At 43.4% G+C, this 19,256-nt stretch overlaps 1 protein-coding gene across 1 annotated transcript in view; it reads left to right on the forward strand.

Moving 5' to 3' along the window:
• Positions 1–19,256, forward strand: part of lingo1a (leucine rich repeat and Ig domain containing 1a) — a 111,577-nt gene that overhangs the window by 1,494 nt on the left and 90,827 nt on the right. The window contains exon 2 of the mRNA XM_007908673.2: positions 4,643–4,721. The gene's annotated coding sequence lies outside the window, so the exon portion shown is untranslated. The remainder of the gene's footprint in view (positions 1–4,642; positions 4,722–19,256) is intronic.

The raw sequence follows: 19,256 nt of genomic DNA on the forward strand, positions 1-19,256 counted from the left end.
TGAATGGAGCTCAGTCGGGGGAAGCCAAATGTTTGAGGTCAACATTGCTATCCACTTTTCAGGCAACCACCATAATACTTCAGTAATAAAAGTTCTCAAATTGTCTAACTATGTAATAAGCAAAGTTTACTCTCGAAATTATATATATTCTTCCCCTTTCAGCTTCTAGACAATAATTGCATGCTGAAGAATGTATTTTCAGATGCTTTTGGAAAGCAAAATACAAGCATCAGCCCTTAAAATGGTGTTTAAATCCCTTGTGATACGCATGCTCTGAATTCAACATTAATGGATCAAACAGTGGCTTCGTATTCTGCATTTAAATGGCTTTTTTCATTCACGTTGTGTCAATTAGCTCTTCCTGTTTTGTTAAAATGCAGCTTTGAATGAATAACATTACATAGATACCACTGGGGGGGGAATTTAAGACAATATTTCTTCAGAATCCATAGAACCAGGCAGATGCCTTCACACACACTGGCACTGAGAGACCCACCCCCCCATCCACACACATCGTATAAGGCCATAGAACAGCAAGACTCTGTCACACTCTATAAAACCATGAGTCAGCGAGACTTGCTCAGACCCGATAGTGCGGACTTTGTTCTACTTGGTTTTTCTAAAGTATTCTCGAATCTTCCTTGGAACTTGCTGTGAAATCCTGCTTGTGATGATGAATGCAATGGGCAGTGGATGGAGAACCCCATGCCAATTTCAGCCTTTTAGTCTGATTGCTCCTCTGCGTTTAACTTTTAACTGCGTTATTAATTCTGGCAATTTCTCCCGGGCAGTGAAATTGAGTTTAGCTTGTTTATTAAGTGCTTGTGTCGCAGTATTGCAAGACACATCGACTGGTCACCGCTGCAGGCAGTCCTCCTGCATTGGCTCTGTGCATTCCGAGCTCCTTTTACAGATGTGTTGTTTGAGGTCCTTATTGTATCTATCGCAGTCTGCTCCTAGTGTGAGGATGTTCCATTTTTCTGCCCCAAGTTCATGTTCTGGTCTCTGAACTGTGCCGTGGAGGAGTGCAGAATCCCGGACAGCACAGGGTTCCCTCGCTCTGTGTATCTGCAGTCAGGAACCCTCTCACTTGTCGCTACTCAGTGGTGGCATCTCACCTAAGGACTGAGACCAGAAGGAGTCAGAAGATGATGAAGCAGGTCAGAGCGGATCACACTGTGACAGAGTGTGGTCAGCCCAAGCCATTCTCCTTGACTGTGTTCAATATTTAGACAGGGCTCATTTCATGTTAGGCAGTGTGTTGCATGGTCATTTTGGGGTAGATAGAGGTGTTGTTGGTGTGGCAGGACCTGCGTGTGTTTAAAGGGCACTCTTCTTGTTGGAAAAGTCTTTGGCAAAAACGTTGTTTATTAGCAGAGATACGGTGGTGGGAAAGGGAGACGAGAGCCGTTAGTTTAGTCGTGGTGGTGCTAGGGTTAAAGACGAATCATCTCAAAGTGTCGTGCGTGGGAAACAGAGAGATCAGGCCCTGACAGAGATGGGTTGCATTGTTGGCGGTGCCCCTTTGAGAGTTCTGGCTCACCGCTGGAGTCTGAGCTTTCGTGCAACGGACTGCGGCTATGTGGGCCGTGTCTGGCTGCTCCTGGGAGCTCTTAGTGCAGATTTCTCTGTGAAATTATACATTACTGTGCTTGTTAGAGAAGAATCGGCTCAGTGAATCGCATCGCATGAGTGTCACTCTTCAGCAACCTGAGAGGTTTTTTGTTATATATGCTAATTTGAACAAACACGAGAAATGGGATATGAATAATAGTTGAGCCTGAGCACGAGAGCTTCCCCACGTTCTCTCCCCCAGGACTTGACCAATGCTCCATCCTGGCTGTGTGGGAGCTCCCCTCACCCCTCCCTCATCCACACCCCCTCCCACCCAGGGTTCTGTGTCACTGCACCACACCTGTAGTGAGCCCACTTAGGGTTAACATGATCACTTTATCGATCGAGCGCCTTTTATATTTCGGATTCTTCCCCTCCTTGTGGCCAAGTATCACACTGCTAGTGCAGGCACCTTCATGTACGTTACCCAAACACGCATCTTTACGTGTGCCCCCTAGCACTGGCTGCTTAACTGTGTTTGTGTGTGTGTGTGTGGTTGTGTGTGGGGAGTGGGAAGGGTGGGGCATTACAACAGATGCTATCTTCACCTCAGCTCCCTGTAGTTTACAGCGGAGGCTGCTAGATAGAGATCAGGTACAGGAAACCCTGGTTGATATGGACCATTATCTCATCCCCATAGACTCTGAGGCCAATTATAAATGGTCTTCCTTCAGCTCCCAGTGCTGACAGTGCACTCCAGGGCAGTGCTGCATGGTCACAGGTGCTGTACTTGAGAGGAGACATTAAACTAAAGTACCTCTTTAGGGGTACAATCAAGATCCCATGATACTGTTTGAAAAAAACAGGGGAGTCTCTCCCCACATCCTGGCCAACAATCCTCCAGATGAATGGTCATTAACCCATTCTTGTTTGTGGGATCTTGCCAGCGCAAATGGCTGCTGGGTTTAGGGTAATTACGCTTGACAGTAATTACCGTGATGTTCTTTAAAGGTTTCCGATTGATAAGGCTGCCAAAAGGTCTTTGATTTCACTGCCACCTCGAGCTGACAGAATCACAGACTGTTCCAGAACAGAAACGACCCACACCCGACTCACCAAATCCAGGCTGGTCTTTTTCTACACGTGACCAATCCCGTTTATTTGCCGCTCGCTCCCTGCCCGCACCCTTTAATATTCCTCCTCTTTAAGCACACATCTGATTCCCTTTTTTCAAAAAAGAAAATTATGGACCTTGCCTCTACTAACTCAGTGTGGCCACATAACAAACTAGGGTAAGATGAACATTGCGTTAATTTTTAAAACCATGTTCTACTGAAATGCATTAAGTCCTCCTCGGCACAAAGGAGGCACCCAGCCCAATCGAGCATTCAGGTAGACTCTATGCCAGCTTTCTGTTAGCACGCAGTAAATTGTTATTAAATAGTTTTTCATTTGAATTACGTTTTTAAATTGATACTTAAATTCCCCCTCAAGGCACAAATGTAAAACCCAAACTCACATTTATGCATTTGTATCAAAAGGATCGATTTAATCTTAGGCATCGCGGGATTTGAGGAAGCAGATCGGATCTGCCCCCGTCTCCATTACCATCGGTGAGTTCATCAGTCCTATTATTTTCTTTCCGACAATTATGATTTTTATGGATTACAACCAATTAGGAAACATGTATCTGAATGGGAGTGTCACAGAATGGACAAAGTGCTCCCTTATCCAATCATCATATTAAACAAACACTACAAATGGAAAAGGGAAGTAAGGCACCTGAGCAAATATTGAATGATCACATCCCATAACCTGACCGAGGTCTTTAATACTATGAGGGGATCTACATAGAGTTACAAAGAGTGATTCAGCTAGTGTTTTTACTGCATGCGAGCCAGGTCTGAGCGATTATTTCTACGGGTGGGTGAGTCAGAACAAGAGGATATCCATTTAAGGTGGCCAAAAAGGAACGAAAGGAGAGGTTAGAATTCTCTGCCGTGAACTGTCGTCGAACCTGAGTTTGTGGATTCTTTTGAAAAGAAATTGGATAACAACTTGAAGAAATTGGATACATTATTAAAGGTGAGCGAGCGAGGAGTGGGAGCGAGACTGGGTGGCTCTTGTGGAGAAAAACACCAGTGTAGATTTGGTGAGCTGAATGCTCTGTTTCTGTGATGTAACATTCACGATCTCTTTGACCATGCTTTTGGTCATTTGTCCTCTCACCACACAGCTTGGCTCCCACCCCCAGCTCGGGTATCCAGATAGCAATGTCTAGCTCTATTAGATGTCCTGACCTGAAAGGTGCTTTAGAAATGTAAACCGCGTTGCATTGTATGATTATATGCCGGGGTATTTTGGATCCTGTCTTTTGCTGTTAAGATTAACGTCTCACTTGGATGGAAGGCAGGTTCTTGGAAGTCCTGTCTTTCTGTCCCTGTTTATAGTATTGTGTGTATGCGTTCAGAACCTAATAGTTCTGTGACTGTGACTTATACCAATTCTCAGTCAAGCTGTTTAAGTCAATAAGAAAACATGGACTGCGATAAAGCTATTGGGCGCAGAAAAGCCTGAATCTTCTATAAACTGTGTAGAATTGATATTGAGAACATTGCTCGGGGATTTAGTCAAAGTTTTCAAGATTATTGTTATACGCATTGCCTTTGGCCACGAATGGGATTTCCCGATAATATCATGAATTGTCGAAGGCACTACCCGTAACTCTCACCAGAACTTTTCCCCATATGAAGGGATTTTAAATACAAATAGAGAACGACTCTTTCCCCTTATTGGATCATAAAATCCACTTTTATGATGGGGTGAAGATGAACTGCATGTCATATTGATAAGCATTTAGAATGTACTATCCCAGAAAACAATAGGTGAGAAATCGATTGAAGAATTTATGAAACAAATGGATAGATACCTGGGAAGGACAAATGGCAAGAAAACATTAGGAGACAGGGAAGTAGGATTAGGAGAAGTGCCATTGAATAGTCTTAGCAGAGCAGGCGTGTTGGACCAAATAACCTCCTGTTCATAGTGTCCTATGTTCTTATGAAGCCCCAACTCTTTCTCCATCCAGGAATCTCAAGTGGAATATCGTTCTGAGACAGACTTGAAGGTCCGAGGAGCCTGGAAGCACGAGAGGAAGCTTTTAACAGGTAACAATATATGTTGTCTTAATTTCTGTCCTTGGTTTACTGATTGCTACTCACAGCCTCTGAGAAGAACAGACATTGATCCAATCAATGTATTCAAGAGAATATGATGCATACTTGAGGGAGAAGGGAATAGGTGAGGTGAGGATCTAAGTGGATCATAAATACCAGCACGGACTATTTGGGCTGAATGGCCTGTTTCTATGCCCTATCACTCTATGTAACACGTGACGAGGTGCAATACTTTTTGCACATTTCTAAATACAGTCATTGCTTTGAATTTGCGATTTTGTTGTTCCTGTCTGAATTTAATATTCAAGCAAATCACTGTGTACTTCCTTTAGTTTTAGGATATTTACTGAATTTCACGATGTAAGTACACAGAAGTTTTCAGTTGTGAAGTCCCACAAATTCGATTAAGGACCAATACATCAGGAGTCTTTTATTCACCATTGAGACTTACTGACATATTGAAATAGAAATGATGGCTTTCGATGCACATTTGTCCCATGAGATCAGCAAAGCTGTAAATCTATTAGATATCTGCATTTTGTTCCTGATGCAGAAACAACTCATTTTATCATGAAATGCCGCAGACTTTATCATTGTGCTTTGTTTCCTTAGTTGTCCCTGGAACTGTATTAGAGTCAATGGCAGCATTTGGATCCCAAGGGTTGGGTCCAAAATACGCTGGGGTCTCTCATCTTGCAAGCCCGTGCTTAGCATTAATGGAAACAGGGGGTTTAATGGATTTTACTCGGTGCTGCAAAGAAGCTAATGGGGCTGGCCCAACACATAGAACATGTCCCGGGCATGTAGATCCCATGTTTTGAGAGTAACACTGTGGTAGAGCTGTGAGTTCAGGTCTAATTCTTAGATTATACAAGAATTTATTTTCAAAAATCAGGTTGCGCCTCATTTACAACATAGCAACAACAAAATTGCATCTATAGAGCGCCTTCCACGTCGGGAGGACGTCCCAAGGCGCTGGGCAGTCAGGGGTCAGGACCCGAGCATGGGGGAGGGGTGGTGTAGGGGTGAGGGAAGCCAGAGAGGTGGGAGGGCGACCGAAGGCACGATTGAAGAGGAGGGTCTTGAGACCGGCCTTGGAGGAGGCAAGGGATAAAGCGAGGCGAAGGGACTGTGGGATGGAGTTCCAGAATGTGGGGGCAGAGAGGCTGAAAGCTCGGCCACCAATGGTCGGACGGGTTGGGCGGGAGACATGGAGCAGGCTGGAGCCCGCCGAACGGAGGGAGCGGGCAGGTTTGTAGGGAGTCAGCAGTCCAGAGAAGTCTTGAAAGTGAGGACGAGAATCTTAAACTCGATCCTCTGAGGGATGGGGAGCCAGTGGAGTCGGGCGAGGGTGGGAGTGATGGGGTCACGGAGCCTGGTGCGTAAGAGTACACGAGCTGCAGAGTTTTGGATGATGTGCAGCTTGCGAAGGGAAGAGTTGGGAAGGCCGATGAGGAGGGAATTTCCATAATTGAGTCATAATTTATTTGTCTTAAAAGCTTGTTGATTGAAAGAGAACTTAGGTTTACACCACAATGCAATCTCTCTCTGTCATGGTAACAAATCTGGCAGCCTGTCAATGACAACAATAACAAATTAAATTTGTATAAAGCCTTTCACGTCAGGAGGACGTCCCAAATCGACTCCCGGGAACCAGTGTGATAACAGAGTGCCAGTCACTGGCCTGGTGCCAGGGAGAGCTGAACTCTATTCTCTGGGTACAGCACATCCTGGGGTTGAATATGTGGGAATTGCAACAGGGTTTGAAGTGATTCATAATTGTTGAATCCTGCCTCACTCTCTTTGGCTCTCTCTCTCTCTCTCGATCTGTTTCCTTCTGTTTCTCTCTCTCTCTCTCTCCTTCTCTCTGTCTGTCCCTGTCTTGCTCTGTGTCATTAAAAGCCACAATTGGTACTGAGCTCATTACTTACTGAAGATCCCTGTGTCACTGATCTCCTGGGTTTGCTGTTACAATTGCTTTCTTCTACCTCAGACAAACACCACGGCCTGTTGAGAGGATTGCAGCAAGACATTTTGGTTAGCGTTAATTTCAAGCTATTACCAACAGAAAGCAATCTTTAGCAAGCAAAATCAAAACCCTTTCGGCTTTGATAAGTGTGGACAAAAGAGCAAGCTTGACTGTTGAAAGAGCTACAGGGTTGTCTACTGAATGGCTGTGTAGCCCTGGAGGCTGAACATCTGACTTCTGTTTGATGTCCAGTTGTTTCTTATCTTTGTTTGCAAATTACGGCCAAGTCTTTGCGGATCACTGGAAAAAGAGCAACATCTGGCCCATGCCATTAATTTCATCTCTTTCTCTTTTTTATCTCTCAACTTCTCATTTCTCCTTCCTTCCTTCCTCCTTTTTGATTTTATTCACTCTTCCCTGTGTTTTCTAATGCTCAGGAGAGCTGGGCCTGTTCTCCTTGAAAAATCAAGCACCACTGCAAACGTCAGAGGGGAACCACTCAGAATATTAAGACTCATATTTGTTTTGTATAATTAATTTTAATAGACACTTGTTAATCTGCAGTGCTGTGACTTCCAGGTGGGAATTCTGTTTCCACCAGATGGAGAGGTATTGTGCTTGTTGATAGAGTGCTGAGCCTGTGCTGATAAAGCTGTCTTACTGTTGTCCCTCACTAATATATATTGAGAGAAAGTGGAGAAGCACAGAGTGATTGTGATTAAGGAGTGGAAATCCAGAACTCTCTCCCCCAAAAGGATGTGAATGCTGGATCCACTGAGGTGGATAGATTTTTGTTGGGTAAGGGAATCAAGGGATATGGGGCAAAGGCGAGTAATTGGAGTTGAGGTACAGCTCAGCCAAGATCTTATAGAATAGTGGAACAGGCTCGTGAGGTTGAATGGCTTACCCCTGTTCCTATGTCCCTATGATTAATAGCCACCCTTTGCCCACTCTGCTCCCCATCAGCATTCAATGCCCTTGGATTTTTGCATTCATTCCTTCTAGTTCCAGGCACACGGATGAGTGTTGGAATCAGCAACGACAACTTGCATTTAAATAGCGCCTTCATACAGGGTAGAGTCCCAGAGTACTTGAATCAGTTTGAGCTGAGGGAAGTGACTGGTATCGCACACACCAAACTGTCTCCTCCCTTCACCTAACTAATGTTTTCTCAGGACTAGAGCCTGTGAAACATCTCCCTTCGTCAGTCTCCCCTTCCTCCTACGCCTTGAGCTCCCTAATTTGTTAGCACTCAACCACTTCTCAATTTGACTCATCCTCTCTCTCTCTCTCTCTCTCTCTTTCTCTTGCACTTGTTAATCCACTCTGTGCCTTGGTCCCAGACCTGTGTCCATCAGTAAGCCGAAGGTTTGGCAGGGCAGCAACCTTGTGTGGTCCCTTTGCCAGCTATCGAGCCATCTCTAAACCCATTGTGCAACTGGGCTGCACAAAAGATGCAATTCACTGGCAGTGAGATATCTCTGAAAGTAATGCAGTACCTACCCCCAGATTAATCGATCATTCACCTCATGGTTGTTTGTAGGACCTTGGAGTGTGTATGAATGGCTGCTATGTTTGCCTACAAAAAAGATAGTCACTATTCCCGATCGTGATTAACGGAAACGAACATAAGAATTTGCTAGACGAAAGAAGACCAAGGTTCGCCTTCCACCAGTCCTGGCAGTCGCTTAACATATCGTGTCAAAAAATGCTTTCAGTCACCAATGTGATGAGGCACAATAAAATGGCAAATTCTTTTCATTTTTATTTTCTACCGTTGAAGATATAAATCACAAAGCCCTGGTCTTTGACAGAATTAACATCCCTGTGCTTAACAGATTGCGTGATTGTAGAGTTTGCTGCCTCAGCTCATTTTCTGGTTCAACATCTGAGCTATTCATGTATTCAGCCACATCATAATATGGCAAAATATCAGCGCCTTGGTGCATGAGAATGGCTTACTAATCGACAGCAACTTGGCCCCAGTGCACCCTTAATGTTGCAGTACTATCACGTCTGCATTACGGTGTCAGCCTGGTAGGTTGTGGGTCCCAGCTAACGTCAGAACTTTGAGCTCATCGTCAGCACTACAGTACAGTGCTGGGTGAGCTCTGCGTTGTCAGAGGTGCCGTCCTTCAGGGGAGATATCAAATCAAGATCCCGCCACTCCATTCAAGTGGATATTAAAGATCCCATAGCACTGTTCGAAAAGAGAAGGGAGTTTCCTGTTAATCTATCAAACCAAAGCCTTAACAGCCAGCATGGCCTTTATTCCCACAGTTTTAGCTCATTAACTAAACTACCCCAACACACACTCTGCGGTCCCTAATCCTTGGTAGTTGCCAACGTAAATATAAACCTTTCAAGATTAGGCAGCAGGGTGTATGCCTCTGGAGAGAGGGTACATACTTGGAAGCAGACAAATGGAAACCGTGCATATGTGGAGCTTTCTGCAGTTTGGTTTGGAGTCTATTAATCTTGGTGATGGATTTCCACATCTCAGACACCCTGCTGACAAAACAAGTCATATGAATAAATGCGTTGTTGAGTTTAGTCCTAGTTTTAGAATTTGGATTCTCGACAGAGTTAAGCTGGGAGTCTAATTTGTGTTGACTGTCAGTCATTCAAACTCTTAGCACAACTCTACTGCTTATCTTCTCCAGTTGGCAGGAGCATGGTTCCAAAACACTGTTCGTGGTTAAATCTACAGTATTTTCAGAGCCATAGGCAGTGATGGTCTTTGTGGCTAGATCCTGCAGCCCAGGCCGTTTATCTGGTGTTGAGACAGGGCGACTGGGGAGCAGGTGTTCCATTCACAGATAGGCCTTATTATTGAGTTTCAGTGAACTGAATACAAAATAACAGTAAAATTTAATTTACGTATTAAATATATGAACCTATACATTTGCTAACATGAATTGAACATGATTGTATCAAATATTTTATTTAGAATTATTTTAAAAGGATTGGACAGAATAAAGAGAATGCATCTTATCTTTAGATATAAGCTAAAATGTGTCTATAGAAGGTGCTATACTCCTGAACCTTGCTCAGCACCTTGTAGGAACATAACTCTCAGTTAAACTGAAATTATTCCTTGCCAGAGTCGGGAGCCTTTTGAGCTTCACTGCACCACACTTTGTTGGATATTGCCTGTTTACACATGACTTACCTGTGGTTTACAAGCAGCTTACATGGATCTTATGCATTAAGTTGTTGTGTATCTCTGTCAATATTTGTCCAATGAAGCATATTCACAGTCAGCGGTAGACACCAGATCTTGAGTTTTCAAAACGAGAACTTTTGTGGAGAAGTGGGAGGAAAACAAAACATTCGCTTCATTGGTCGTTTGTGAATCGATACCCTCCGTCATTAATGCTTCAAGATGCAACACATGATCAGAGAGAGGGAAGATCCTCTACCCACCCTGCCCATAATAATAATAGTAATAATAATAATAATCCTTGCACTTGATATAGTACCTTATCGCGTCTTCGAGATGTCGCAAAGCGCTTCACAGAACGTATTGTAAAGTGAGTTGACGGTATATTTTTGTGGGCCCATGGCAGTCATTCAACGTCAAAGTGCTCAGCCCCTGTCATGTCTAGTAAAGGTCTTGTGTGCTATAAAGGCTGGAGGCGACAGAGGATGAAAGAGGCACTCAGGCGTCTCCAGCCGAGCTTGTCTGTACTACCAGAGCAGCAGCAATGTGCAGTGGGTGTAATTGACTCAGCAAGCTGTTTGTGTCGGTTACAACAGATGGAACGGAGAGCCGGAGGAGCTATACTCCAGCAGGACTCAATATGCGCCCGTTTATTATTGACACACAGACAGAGTTGGCATCACAAACCCGATCAATTTAGCTCTTTTCCTTCTTCAAACTTCTTAAGTCAAAAGAAGGAAGAAAATTTCCACATGTTGATGTGGCACCGATAACATCAAGACAGCTCAAAGCGCTTCTCAGGGAATTGTTGACAGTGTAGTGGCTGTATTTTGTAGGTCAATGCAGTAGCCAATTTATGCAAAAGTAAGGAGGATTGTGGAGGATTGTGGACCAATATACCAGGAGAAACTTTTTTCCAATAGTGCCCCAGATTCTTCATCATCCGACTGAACAGGCAGCAAAAATAACTTGCACCTATATAGCACCCTCCACCCAGGGTAGCCTCTCAGAGGGCTTAACAGTGGTGGAGACTGACTCCGAGCTGGGGTGAGGGAGGAGGTGGCCGTAAGTACAGTCGAAGAAGAAAGTTTTTAGGCCGCACTTGAAAGAGGGGAGAGAAGGGCCAAGGCGGAGGGATTGAGGAAGAATGTTCCAGAGTAGTGGCTGAAGCGAGACCTCCGATAGTGGGGTGGAGGGTCCGACGGACAATCAGAAGGCCGGTGCCAGTCGAGCGGAGGCGCCGGTTGGTGGATTGGGGAGTGAAGAAGTCAGAGAGGTAAGGAGGTACCAGGGAGTGAATGGATTTGAACACGAGGCAAAAGGGACCACAGTCTTATTTGAAAGACAACATCTCAGACAATGAAGTGCTCCCCCAATATTGAACTGGACTATTAGCTTGAAGTCCTGACATGACCTTGAACTAACAACTTTCTCACCCAGAAACTAAATTACTACTGACTAAACCAAGCTGTCACAAATCAAGGTCTCTTCATGAACTTAGCAGTTAACCAATTGTCATTCAACTTGCGATGTTATCACCTGGCTCCTTTACGTCTACGTGTCGTTATCTTTTGAGGTTTGTAGAAGGTCCCATTCCCCAGTATCTAATCTTTCACACAAGTTGAGATCCAATTGTAGTTTGTAGTTGATGGTCCCGGGTGCTGGTGACATAGGTATGTGCTGGGCAGGTGATAAATCGAGTGCTATGCTCAGTGCTGGCTGCCCTGTTTGTTGGGTGTGTGAATCCAGGAATTCTCTTTTTAGCAACTATTCCATTTGCAGAATTCTTTCCCTGTGTACCTCAAGATCAGGCTTTGACCTTGTCAGATAATGGAAAACTTTCTGACTTTAGACGCAGCATCAAGCCATCGTGAGTCGATTGTTGAGTAGATCAGCCTCAAAGCCAAACTCATTTCTGTTTCTGAAGGATATTCTGCTCTTTGATAATGTTCCTTTAGATTTTTCTACTGATAACCCTGCTTCCTGACAGTTATTTATGAGAAAACCCTTCTGAAAATCTATCTCTTTGACCACACCTTTCTCCTGCCTTCCCACCTTGCTCTGGATTTCCGCACTGTACATGAAATACGCTGTATAAGTTGTTCATGCTGTGTGAAAGGCTCTATTTAAGTGTAGGTTGCTGTGGTACTGTTTGCTAAAATCGAAGAAGGACTCAAGGGTTGATGGCTCGGACATCATGTTCAGACACAGTAAAGTTCTTGGGATTAAACAAGAATAAAATGAATTAAGATGTGGAGCACAGTATGACTGTCACTGGGTGCGTCACACAACTGAATTTGGAATCGAACATTCTCAATGGCACAAAAACAAGTGTATGGGATGTCGGACCTGGTGTGGATTGAAACCTTTATTCTTCAAATACAAATTACTTCCTGGAATCTTCGGCAGATTCCATTGATAAATGCAGACTAGATTAAACGAAAGACAGATTAGGACCAACTTTACCCGTCTTATGCCTCTTGTCTTGGACAGGATCTGTTAGCAAATAAATCATTAATGCAAGTAGAGCACAGCCAGCTCGACACACACTACACATTTAAAGGTTTTGGACATTTTGAAGATAATGACTGCTGTAGATTTGCCAGGGGAGCTTCTGGAAATGATCTGTGCGCTGGCAGGTTTTTCTATAGCAAATGATAGTGCTGCTTGTTCAGGAGCATTTGTTTGTATAACACTTTGTGAAGTACCTAAACTGTACAATTATCTTTTCATATTTGCCCAATTTACACCTCTTAGAAACCAAATGATACTCTCAGTTATAACACGTGACCCTCATGTATTTCACCCTCCAGACAGCTCTTTATCCATCTCTTGGGAGAAGCTATCTAGAGAGTCAACAACATCCACAATCTCCCCCCTCCCCCCAATCTGTTAGATCAAGCGATGTATCCAGTAGCTCGGTGGACAGTTTCCATCACGGATAGATGCATATAAAAGATCCATTGTCTTCAGTTTGGACAACATTGGTTTATTGTATTAAAAGACGAGTGGACCAGCTATCAAGAAAGATTGGACAGATCGGAGCTTTTTTGTCTGGAGATGAGATGATTGAGAGCAGACCTCACAGAGGTCTTTAAAGATTAAGAAAGGGTTCGATAAGGTGGGTGTTAAATACTTGTTGAGCACAAAACAAGGGGACATAACTATAAGATAGCTAGCAGCAGGTCTAAAAGGGAGATTAGGTGGAACTTCTTTTAGCGAGGCTGGTGAGAATGTGGAACTCATTGCCGAAAGCTGGGTTTGAAACTAACAAAATCAATGTATTTAAGAGGAAACTTGATGCATGCATGAGCCTGTTTCTGTACTGTATCATACTATATCATTCTTTGTGATTCTATGCTTTTAATGGGAGCTTGCAATACGAAGTTTGCAATATGTTTAAAGGGAGGACATGAGGGCTGAGATTGCATCTTACACAGTTTCTCCATTGAGGATATTATTCATTGTAAACAGTATATCGCTGTCTCTGGGACATTGCTGTGTGAAAAATTCCTGTTCTTTTGCTTGGTCACTGTAATTGACAGTAATTCCCTGAGAATCCCTTCGGGACATTTTGATGTTAGAGGCACAATATCAAATAAATTACTTATGATTGATGGCAATTTGGGAGGACAAATTTGAAGGCCTATGGGGAGAGCGCGGGAGAGTGGGATTAATTTGGACAGCTCTTTCAAAGAGCTGGCACGGACGATGGGCTGAATGGCCTCCTTCTGTGCTGCATAATTCTATGCGTCAATGCACGGAGTACCACCTCCATGCCTCTGGGGGCATTGGTGCAGGAATCTGCATGGTGATGTGCACCCTATTTTATAATAATAATCCTTGCATTTGATATAGCGCCTTGTGTCATTGAGACATTGTGTATTTTATGGGGGAAATGCTTCACCAATGTCATCCAGACCCATGATTTAATGGGACATTTTGGGATCATGCCAACTAATGGCATGACAGAGCTCCCTTATAATCGCAAAGCTCAGTCAGTTAGATCCAAATCCTGTTGAAACCAGGTGGTTAAAGCATATTCACTGCTGCTCAGTGATCCCCTGTTCTTATCTATAAAACATCTTGCAATATCACCATGTAAAACGTATTGTGTTGCTCTCTGCACACCACGCTGTCCCTCACGCTGGCTGAGGGATCTAGCCCATCATAGACAGACCGCTTGCGTCTCACTCGCTGGGATATTTCCATATGCTTTTCATCCCTCCCCCATCTTGCACACATTACACAAAAGCTCGCTTGAGGCAGTACTGACAAATGTTCTTTGTCAATTGAACTGTCTAACTGTTTCCTTTGGGATTGGATGAAAAGAAAACTTAATTTCTCCAGCAAATTCCACTCTTTCCAAAGGTTTGAAGTGATGCCCGAGGCACCTCCAGCATTATGCTCAGTGAGTGACGCACTCCTGACTTGTTGGACTGGTCTCTCCAAAGCACGCAACAATGACCAGCATCAATAACTTGACAAGGTTATTTGACTCTATTTTAAAGCCACCAATCTTCACCTTTGCTCATTGTCCACATGTGATTCGGGAACGATGGAAGAGCTTCTGTTCTGTGCCATTTGTTGATCTTCCTTTATTTAATTCTTAAATGGTGTAATGCATTTTGAGGTACAGCAACTGACCTCTACACTGTCCTATTCTGCACTCTCAGATCAATTACATGAGTTAGATACAGAGTAAAGCTCCCTTATACTGTGTCAGCCAGCACTCCAAGTCAGATGTATCCTAAGAGTTTAGAGAACTGTGGCCCAATAATGTAAATAGTTTGGGGTCTAATTTGTAGTATATGTTAGTGTGATTCCTTAATAAGTAACACTTATTAGAGTCACGCAAATGAGGACTGCAAGTACGTCATTCCAACTTACTGCTGTCTCCCAATGCGATCTATCTCTGGAGCAGAGTTCCTGGGAGATCGACAGGAAATCTACTGGGTATTCCATTAGGAAATATCGGAAATTGGGCCCCTCAGTATTAAAGCTGTTTGTTCGCAGGGGATTTGATGGTGCATCTTCTCTGCTCGGGTTGTCGTTTCAAGTTGCAATACAGCAGTTGTAATTAAAGACTCAGTGACAGAGATGAATTAGCAAAAGTTAAACAAAAGCCATGTGTGGGTCACTGGTCCACTGGTCCATCTCACTGAATGAACGGGTTTATTAATAGTGCAGCAAAAAGATATACTGATTTGTTTGGAATAATTACAAAGCATCTTGCAGTCTAATTTTGAAAATAAATATCTTTTGAAGGTTATACAGTACAGCCAGTTGAGGTTTCATTAACAATACTCAAAATAAAACGCAAGCTGTTCTTCCTTATTATTAATAATAATAATCCTTGCATTTGATGAAGTATTAAAACATCGTCGAAATTTCTCAAAGCTCTTCAAAAGATTTTACTGTAAAGTGTCATGTCGGTGTATCTGTGGGGAAATGCAATCGCTAATTTACGCACAGCAGTGTCTCACGAAGAGCCATCAAGTGAATAAACATTGTTTTGGGGAGACATTAAAGTCCACCTGAATAAGCAGACAGGACCCATATTCAGTAAAGCGCTTTGAAATGTCTCAATGACATCTCAAATGCGAGAATTATTATTATTAAGAGCCAATCTATAACCAACAAAAGTCAAGAATACGTGTCTACTTTGGGGACCTTAATATGCACACATTACTGACTGTCTATAAAAACAGTCATTACATTTGACAGCAATCCCCTGAGAAGTTCCTTTAGATGTTTTGATACTTACTCTCAAGAATTATTTATTTGATTAATTGATTGACTGATTAATTAAGAGCAGAGTACCAGCATCTAATGGAAAGGGCAACAGAACAGGACTTCTTTCAGGTGGAAAAACACAAACGCATTTATCAATGTCAAATAAATAGAAGAGAACGTGGGGGGAAGCTGGAGGGATATGAAAAGGCATTTCTGTATCATACATATCTGGTTATAGTGATAATCCTTGGATTGATATACCTCCTGTAACGTCATTTAGGTCTCAAAAAGCTTCACATGAAATTGCTGTCAAGCAAATTAACTATTTATAGGCCAATGCTGCAACCAATTTGTGCACTGTAAGTTCCCATGAACAACCATAAAGAGAACAACCAATTTATCTGGAGGATTGTAGATCAGGACATTTTTGATACTCCCTTTTTTGCAACATCACCTGAACAAACAATAGAGCCTGGGTTTAACATCATCTGGGATGGCTAATTTGCCAATGGCCAACATGCAAGCCACATTCCACATGTAGAATAATCACGCTGGCCTTAAATTGGCCATACTGGGATTTAAAGAATAAAACTTTTGACAATGCAATGCTTCCCCCACTACCACACTGAATTGGCAGCAGAGACTGTGTGCTCAAGACCCAATGTGGGGCTTGTACTACAACCTTCTGGCCCAGATACAAGATAGCTGAGGCAGCCTGACATCTTTCATTCTTTCAAAAGAACTTTGAGTCCTACAATCACTTAGATACAACTGGGTGGTGTTAATGTAGAATGTGGGGACAGTGAATTTACCCAGTGACCGAGCCAGCTGCACAAGACTTTCCTAGAGTCTGATGCCCACATTATGTAGCCACCACTGATAGCATTTACACTCTTGCATGTTTAACTCAAGTCTGCACTGCTTCCCTGTGGCAACAGCTCCATATTTTTGGATATCTCATTAGAATTACTGGCCTATAAATCAACGTTAAAAACTGCCAACATCACTCGCAGCCCGAGACATTATAATAAAAAAAACTTCTTCTAGATGTCTCAAAGTGCTTCACAGAATATGCTGTAAAGTAAACTGACTATATTTGTGGGCATAACTTGGCAGCTAGTTGCACACAGCAGTGTCCCACAAACAGTCGTGGATTGATGTGACCCATTTATTATTGTTTGCTTCTTTTTCTTGAGAGATTATTATCAGGCGTGTGAAGTAAGGAAACTTGCCCAAGGTTTTGTCCTGCCGGAAATCGAACCTAGGTCTCTCGCTTGCGAGGCGAGTGCTCTGACCACTGAGCTACAGGACTCCAGGATATAGGGTATTATCCACTCTATACTCTGTCCGTTGAACATGTCAATAACCCAGTCTAGCATCGAATTCCTTCCTGCAGTCCAGCTCTTGTTCCGGCCAACCATGCGGTGCCTGTTATTAATTGCAGCTTATTAGCAATACTTCATTCCAGCTTTTTTGGCATCACACAGATCAGATGCAGCAGAATACATTGGATCCACCACAGACTACTCCCTCAGGGCTGTCTCAATAAGCTTCTTGGTGTTAAAGCTGCAGGTGTTAAACCTACCCCTTAAGTAGGAATGTTCTGTGAATTGCTACCCTTCACCCTCTCATCCCTACATCCTCTCACGCCCTCACGTCTCACTCCTGAACCCTCAAACCCTGACCTCACCCCTTGTCCCTAAACCTTCACCTCTCATCACTCTACCTTCTGACCCCTGCCCTCTCAGGTCTCTGTGGGACACACACGTGAAAGCGAGGGAGCAATGTGCCCTTGCAGACCTCACTACCACTACAAGGACAAGCCCTTTAAGGAGTTAGTAATAGTAAAACCTGTTGGACTCCTGTGCTCTGTATTGCTATGGAAACCAGTACTTCCAATTTGAGTGTCAAGAGTGAAGAAGCATCTCAGCAGTTGTGAAACCGTACCGAGTCTGACTGATGTGGGACTCAGAGAATTTTCAAGATTTGACAGGAAAGCCCAGCTGATGTCCAGGTCAGTCGGGCAGCAAGGAGTCACTAAAGAGCATCGCATAGAGGAACGAGCCTTCAAATAAATGTCAGGCTTCGGAATCTAACTGTCCAGAAGTTGGGTGGCTTTTATCTGAGTCTGAAATCCACAACTGTTGCCTCGGGAATCAGATGGAAGAAAGAGCTTCAAAGTATCTCTGATCTCATAGAAACCCTGCATTTCCCTTGCTGAAGCTGCCTACACAAGAATAAGAATAATAACCTTTGCATTTGATATAGCGCCTTTGCATCCGGAGGACGTCTCAAAGAGCTTCACAGGATTTACTGTATTTTGTAAGCGAACATACCAGCCAATCTGCGCAAAGTTAACAGAATATAGGATGATTTACCACAGGTAGCAGAGTTCATTGGGAACATTTAGGATTCCTATATCTCAGTGGTTAGAGCACTCGCCTCGCAAGCGAGAGACCTGGGTTCAATTCCCTGCAGGGTGAAATGTTGGGCAAGTTTCCTTATTCCACACGTCTCTGATTACCTAGCAGAAAGTAGGAACCCAGTTATTAGTCGCTTGGCGGATCGCTTTTCCGGGAGTAATAATTCCTTCAAAAAAAATAATAATAAATTGGTCACTTCAATCCACGACTGTTTGTGGGACACTGATGTGCTCAATTGGCTGCCGCGTTTCGCCCACACAATATACAGTCAATTCACTTTACAGTATATTCTGTGAAGCGCTTTGAGACGTCTCGATGACGTGATTAAGCGCTATATCAAACGGAAGGATTATTATCATTTAAAAGGGAGTCCGATATTGAAGTGTGGGGGAAGGGTTTTTAGAGGGGAGAGGAAAGAGCAGGTAGTTATGATTGAGATGATAGATATTGTAATCTCATTGGAGCAGCAAATCCTGTCACTAATACAATAAGTCAAACGGTCTCAACAACAACAACAAAATTACATTTGTATAGTGCCTTTCACATCGGGGGGACATCCCAAGGCGCTGAAGGGAAATCTCTAAGACAGTCACCTACTGTGTTAGAGATTTCTTGGGTTCTAAGGCAAGTGTTTGACCCAAGCACCACCCAGTTATGCTTCATTCAAGCGACAATGACCCTGCAAGTCCCTGATTATATTTCCACTCTTGACTGCTGAGCACAGCATGAAGCTATTTATTTCGCTTTTTGCCATGTTTGAAGAATTGTTTTCTTAGCTGACTGAATTGACGTTTAACAATGAAATAAGAAGGCCTAATTTATGGGTCCGGGCAAAAGGAAAAGAGACGTGGAAATGAGGCTGAGGAGTTGCAGAGACAGGTCTGCAATCCGGAGCACAGCCCAGAGCTGAGGGTTTGAATAATTTAAGGATGATGATAAAAAGAAGGGCAAGGCAGTCGCAGCTCACTGAGCTATCTTATTTAAATCTTTGTTCTACATTCGAGCTTGTTTCATCCTCTGTTTATTGGGTTTGTGATTTATGGACTCCATTACACACTGGGTTTGCTCGCAAACTGGCACAGGAATAAAACTTGGAATGTATTTCCCCCTGATAATGGGAGCACAGGGCAGCGTAATAATACATTATCCGAGCGTTACTTATTGCAGTGCAGCAACTTGCAGAGTTTCCTCAGCTCAAGGTCATCGGCAGGATAGACTGGGCATAAGGATGCCAT

Source organism: Callorhinchus milii, unplaced genomic scaffold (assembly GCF_018977255.1).
Source record: "Callorhinchus milii isolate IMCB2004 unplaced genomic scaffold, IMCB_Cmil_1.0 Scaffold22, whole genome shotgun sequence".
Lineage (NCBI taxonomy): Eukaryota > Metazoa > Chordata > Chondrichthyes > Chimaeriformes > Callorhinchidae > Callorhinchus > Callorhinchus milii.